This window comes from Silene latifolia, chromosome 1 (assembly GCF_048544455.1).
Source record: "Silene latifolia isolate original U9 population chromosome 1, ASM4854445v1, whole genome shotgun sequence".
In the NCBI taxonomy this organism is placed as follows: Eukaryota; Viridiplantae; Streptophyta; class Magnoliopsida; order Caryophyllales; family Caryophyllaceae; genus Silene; species Silene latifolia.
In genome coordinates this window covers 48960883-48967861 of record NC_133526.1, presented here as the reverse complement: position 1 = coordinate 48967861, position 6979 = coordinate 48960883, and the positions used below count along the sequence as shown (strand labels likewise).

Below are 6979 nucleotides of genomic sequence, written 5' to 3'. Positions count from 1 at the left end.
ATTCTCCTTTGCGATTCTTCAACTCAAATGATCCATATGGAAACACGGTTACTACTTCAAAGGGTCCCGACCACCGGGACCTCAACTTCCCGGGAAATAGTTGAAACCGGGAGTTGAAAAGTAGTACCTTGTCTCCCACAACGATCTCTTTCCTTGTAATCTTTGAGTCATGCCATTGCTTGGTTCTCTCCTTGTAAAGTTTTGCATTTTCATAGGCATCCATCCTCAACTCATCAAGTTCATTAAGTTGAAGGAACCGCTTATTCCCTGCGACATCCAAATCATAGTTGAGCTCCTTAAGAGCCCATCTTGCCTTATGCTCCTACTCAAGAGGTAAGTGGCAAGATTTGCCATAAACCAACCGGTAAGGAGTAGTGCCAATTGGGGTCTTGTATGCGGTTCTTAGAGCCCATAACACATCATTGAGCTTAGCACTCCAATCTTTCCTAGATTTATTCACCACCCGTTCCAAAATAGCCTTGATTTGTCGATTTGATACTTCCACTTGCCCGTTGGTTTGGGGGTGGTATGCAAGAGCTACTTTGTGCCGGACACCGTACTTTTTGAGTAGAGAGTAGATGGTGCGATTGATGAAATGTGATCCACTATCACTTATAACGGCTCGGGGCACTCCAAAACGGGGGAAAATGTAGTCTTTGAATATTTTGGTCACTACCTTTGAGTCATTGGTAGGGGCGGCGATTGATTCAATCCATTTGGACACATAATCCACCGCAACCAAAATATATTGGTTGCCAAATGATGATGGAAATGGTCCCATGAAATCCACGCCCCATACATCGAAGAGCTCCACTTCCAAAATGTTGTTCAAAGGCATTTCATCTCTTCTTCCAATATTACCTCTTCTTTGACAAGAATTGCAAGAATGAACTATGGCAAAGGCATCTTTGAAAAGAGAGGGCCAATAAAATCCAAAATGAAGAACCCGAGCTTGGGTTCTAGAGGTGGACAAATGCCCTCCATAAGTAGTAGCATGACAAGCTTGAAGGATAGTTCGACCTTCTTCTTGGGTAACACATCTTAGATAGATCCCATCATTGCATCTTCTATATAGGAAAGGATCTTCCCATACATATCTCCTAGACTCATATCTCAACTTCTTCCTACCTTGGTTGTCTAGTTCTTCCGGAATAAAGTTAGAGCTCAAATAGTTAGCTATATTTGCATACCAAGGGTCGGAGTGCGTGATAGCTAAGATAGAGTCATCGGGCAAACACTCTTCAATGGGGATTCCATCATCAACATCCCCACGGGATTCTCTAGTCAATCTTGACAAATGGTCCGCAACAAGATTTTCGGACCCCGGCTTATCCTTGATTATAACATTAAATTCTTGTAGTAGCAAAACCCAACGAATTAGTCTTGGCTTGGCGTCTTTTTTGACCATGAGTTGTTTGATAGCGGTGTGATGCATGTAAACAATAACCTTTGAACATAGAAGATATGGCCGAAATTTCTCAAAAGCATACACCACCGCCAACATCTCCTTTTCCGTGGTGGTGTAGTTGCATTGAGTGTTGTCCAAAGTCTTGCTCACATAGGCAATCACATGAAGCTTCTTATCATGTCGTTGGCCCAAGACCGCCCCTAAAGCGAAATCACTAGCATCACACATGAGCTCAAAGGGGAGGTCCCAATTCGGTGGTTGCACAATTGGTGCCGAGACTAGAGCTTGCTTGAGCCTAGAAAAGCTCTCCATACAACTTTCATCAAATACAAAGGGAGTGTCTTTGGCTAGAAGTGAGGTGAGGGGTTTAGCAATCTTTGCAAAATCCTTTATAAATCTTCTATAAAAACCCGCGTGACCCAAGAAACTCCTCACACCCTTGACATTGGTGGGTGGGGGAAGTTTCTCAATAACCTCTACTTTAGCCTTATCCACTTGGATCCCTTTACTCGAAATGACATGACCAAGAACTACTCCCTCTTGCACCATGAAGTGGCATTTTTCCCAATTCAACTTAAGGTTGTATTGGATGCAAGTTTGGAGCACTTGGGAGAGGTACTCTAAACAATCATCGAAGGAGTTGTCATGGACACTAAAATCGTCCATGAACACCTCCATCGATTTCTCAATGTATTTAGAAAAGATGGACATCATTGCTCTTTGAAATGTCCCGGGAGCATTGCATAATCCGAATGGCATTCTTCGATATGCGAAGACACCATAAGGACAAGTGAAAGTTGTTTTTGCTTGATCATCCGGGTGGATGGGAATTTGAAAGAACCCGGAATAACCATCAAGGAAGAAAAAATACTCATGATTAGCAAGTCTCTCGAGCATTTGATCAATAAATGGCAATGGGAAGTGATCTTTGATTGAGGCAGAATTGAGCTTTCGGTAATCAATGCACATTCTCCATCCCGTGACCGGTCGGGTAGAGATGATTTCACCTTTCTCATTCTCAACCACGGTCATACCGCCCTTTTTGGGGACAATTTGAACCGGGCTTACCCAATCGCTTCCCAAGATGGAGTATATAATTCCGGCCTCAAGCAATTTATCAACTTCCTTCCTTACCACATCCTTCAATTTCTCATTCAATCTCCTCATTGGTTGAGCGGAAGGAGTGAATTCATCTTCGAGTTTGATGCGGTGCATGCAAACTAGAGGATCAATTCCCGTGAGATCATCAAGACTATACCCAATGGCTTTCTTGTTTACTTTGAGAACATTCAAAAGTTTTTCTTTTTGAGAATCCGTTAGGTTAGCATTGATGATCACGGGGAAGGCTTTTGCCTCATCTAGATAAGCATATTCAAGGGAGGAGGGCAAGGGTTTGAGGTCTACCTTTGGAGAGTTCTTACCCTCAACTTCATCAAGAATGGGTGGTAAAACTTTGTAGTCCTCTTCCAAATGCTCCTCCGAGCATTTATCCTTTTCATCTTCAATCAATTCTTCTAACATGTCCACCGCATAGACACTCTCAAACATAGGTTGCGACATTGCCCCGGTTAAAGAGAACTCAACAACATTTCCTCCCACCTTGAAGGTGAGCTTCCCCTCTTTGACACTAATGTTAACATCTCCGGTTGTTAGGAAAGGTCTTCCTAGAATGATTGGTGTTTGTTTATCTTCCGGAATATCAAGTACAACGAAATCCGCCGGGGATATAGAAGTTGCCAACTTTGACCGGCACATCCTCAATCACACCCATCGGTCTTTGTACCGATCTATCCACAAGTTGTAATGTCATTGAGGTGGGAATCATGTCATGGAGCCCAACTTTCTTTGCAATGGGAAGAGGCAAGATACTAACACTTGCACCAAGATCACAAAGTGCCCTCTTAATGTTCACATTACCCACCGTGCATGGAATGGAGAAACTACCCGGATCTTGTAGTTTCTCCGGCATGGGATTAAGTAAAATTGCGCTACATTCTCCTCTAAGAGGGACTACACCATCTTCTACAATGCTTCTCCTCTTGGTCAAAACATCTTTCAAGAATTTTGTGTAGAGAGGCATTTTTGTCACTACCTCGGTGAAAGGCAATGAAACCTCAAGCTTTTTCAACATATCCACAAATTTGGAGAACTTCCTCTCCTCATTCATGGCTCTACTTCTATTGGGAAATGGTATTGGAGGGTTAATGGTGGCTTGCTTAGTGTTCGCTTCTTCATTAATTTCCTTCTCTTTCTCTTGGTTTCTTTCAACCACTCTTTCTTGGCCTTTTTCAACCACTATCTCTTCCAACACAAAATTGTCATCATCTTCAACATAGGCACCCACTTTCCCTTTCTTGGTATGATAAACCTTGCTTGATGGTGAGGGAGGTGGACTATCCTCACTATCTCTCATCATATCTCTCTTTCTCTTGGCTTCATAGTCCTTGTAGGGATCTTCCAAGTCTTTACCACTTCTCAAGGCCACTACATGGGCTTGTTGGTGTGGTGGTGGTCCATCTCTAGGATGAGAGCCTTGAGGAGGCAATGAGTGAGGTGCCCTTTGAGAGGAAGAAGGGTTTTTGTTTGCCATATATGAATCAAATGTCCTTTGATGTGCTTGGACATTTGATAATTCGGTCTTCAAAGCTTTGAATTGATTATCCACTTTGGCATCCATGTCCCTTAGCAATTTCTCAAGGGAAGAGTTGGGGTTTGGTGGTTCTATGTATTGTTGATTTTGTGAGGGTTGGTTGAAATTTTGTTGTTGTTGATACCCTTGTTGTTGGTATCCTTGTTGTTGGCTAAATGGTTGATGAGATTGTTGGTATGGAGGATTTTGGTTTTGGTTCCGGTAATTGTCTCTTTGATGAGGTGGGATGTAGTTTGAATTGTCATGTTGCCTTTGGCCTCGATAGTTAGAGCCTCGGCCTTGGTTTTGGTGGTATTACCGAGAGTGGTCGGGTTTGGGTGGAGGAAGGTATTGAGCTTGTTGATATTTGGGATCCAATGGTTGTCCCGCATATGAAAGTTTTGGGTCTTGATTAGGGAAGACGCGGTAGAGGGTCTCGTGATGTTGGTAGGAGACTCTAGGTGCACCTTGCCCTTGGAGAGCAAAACTCTCTTGTTGTTGGTCATCTTCCGGTATAGATGAACAATACTCAATAGTATGCCCCACACCGCCACAATAATCACAAAACATTTGAGGGGGATAGTGCATAGGTGGAGACCTTGGTTCTTGGACATAGTAAACTTTGGAGTGACTAGGTCCACCCTCATTAGCACGCTTTGACTCTCCTTGCTTCTTTGCCAATTTGAATTCTTCAAATTCCTTTGTCAAGGTATCCAATTTTGCCTTATACTCCATCTCTATCTTGGAGGATCCTTCACTTTTGTAGTCCACATCCCTAGCATAACTACTCTCCATCTCGGAAATATTTTGATTCATTTCCGTGATTTGAGCGTTATTCATTCCATCAAAATTTCCACCGGACGCCGCCACTATCATGTCCCGGAACCTTTGCTCAAGAGTTTGAAAGAAGGTTTGGGTGGTCATCCATTTTGGGATGCAATGATGTGGACAAGATGAGAGAAGGTCCCTAAAACGCTCCCAAGCTTCACTTAGAGTTTCCAAGGGTTTTTGCTTAAAAGTTTGAATCTCATGGCGAATTCTTGCGGTCTTAGAAGGCGGGTAGAATTTGTTGATGAAGGCCTTGGATAGAGCTTCCCAAGTGGTAAATGTACCCAGCTCATGAGAGTTCAACCACTTCTTAGCATTGTCTTTCAAGGTGATGGGGAAGAGCATCAAGAGAATTTGCTCCTCCGTCACACCGTTATGCTTAATGGAACCCGCTTTCTCTTTAAAGGAGATAAGATGTTGGTGTGCATCATCATTCTTCATACCATGGAAAGTGTCTTGTTGCATGTAGTTGATCACATGATGCCAAAGTTCAAATGTATTGGGAGCAATAGCCCCATAGTTAATAGGCGAAAATGCACGGTTGGGGTCCGGTCTATTGTAATAGCCCATGGGTTGGTCCGCCATGTCTTCGTTTATGAGATTGTCTCGTGAAGAGTCGGTTTCATTTGTATGGTTGGAATGTAATGAATGTGTTGGTGAACTTTGTGGTGAGTCAATGGGAGAGTTTTGAGGTGGAGAGTTTTTAGTGGAGAGTTGTGTGGAATGTAAAGGGGTTATAGGGTGGAGGAAGAGGGTGGTTGGCATAGGTTATCTGTTGTGGAAATTTGGTTTATTGGTGGGTTAACAATGGGTGGAGATCCTCGAAATGCCGAAAGAGCTAATCTTCTTCTTGCTCGAAATGTCTTCTCGATCTCGTGATCAAGTGGGAAAAGAGGTCCGATGTAACACCTATTCATACACTTAACAAAAGATCAAATAGCCTTAATGAAAGAGTTGCACTAGGACAAGGGAGAAAATAATCAAGCAACAAAATGAAAGAACTAAGCCTAGATGTAAACAAACAATCCTATCCAATGTTACCGTCCCCGGCAACGGCGCCAAAAACTTGATGTTTATTTTTATTTGCCTCACAATTGCACGAGGGTGTCGCAAGTATGTGAGGGTCAAACCCAAAACACGGTATCTATGGCACTAGGATTAATTGTTTGACTACTAGTTTAGTTCAACTCAAAAGGGAAATGATAGATTTAATTAACTAAAGAGAAATGCTAAACAAGAAGATTAAACAATTGCTATGGATGGTGATTAAAAAAATTTAAGGGACTAGGATATCGGGTTCACTCATATGGTTAAGGGAAGACATGCATAGGAGGATAAATTCAAAAGCAAAAGCATAGAAAAGACTCTATCTCTCGATATGAGACTAATCCCTAAGCTAAGATCGATTAAGTCCTCACCTAATCAACTCAACTACAGTTTTATCATGCTAATCCTACTTACTAGCCGAGTTCTCACTTAACAAGCAAAGATAGATAGTGAAAGCACTTAAATCCTCATTCAAGCATTAACACAAACACCTAGCATGCATAATAAAATTGTAAAGCTTAAACTCAAGAATTATAATCATTCTATGCTATAATCTACCCTCATTAATCCATATGAGATCCCCCTTCATCCTAGTAGAGTACTACTCACACATGGAGATGATAACAAACACAAAATATGAGGAATTTAACATAGAACAATCAAGGAGAAACATTTTTGCAATTACTACTAACTAAACTATTCAAAATGTAAACAAATGAAAGATGAACAATAATAGAGAAGAATTATACTAATGATAAAGGCAAAGTTGCAATCTTTGAATAATTGGAAGAACAATCTTCACCAAATTTCAAGTTACAACCCAATACTCAAATGTAAATAATCCAACAAAACTATTTCTAAACTATAATAACAAGAAACTAAAGATTGATTGAGGAAAGATTGAAACTTTGATTAAGGGTTTGCTTATAATTAAGAGAGTAATTTCAGATCTAAGGTATTGTGTACAATTGATTAAGGGAGGGGGTATTTATAGGTTGCACCATAATTAGGGTGAGGTTACAAATGGGCTTCAAAATGCGGAGATGTACTCCCAGCCGGGCAGCCGG

At 41.6% G+C, this 6979-nt stretch overlaps 1 non-coding gene across 1 annotated transcript; it reads left to right on the top strand.

The window, feature by feature from the left end:
• The first annotated feature begins 4971 nt into the window (after positions 1 to 4971).
• Positions 4972 to 5078, top strand: LOC141620615 (small nucleolar RNA R71). The gene has a single exon (XR_012532004.1). It is a non-coding gene; the product is annotated as a small nucleolar RNA R71 (small nucleolar RNA).
• The last annotated feature ends 1901 nt before the right edge of the window (positions 5079 to 6979 follow it).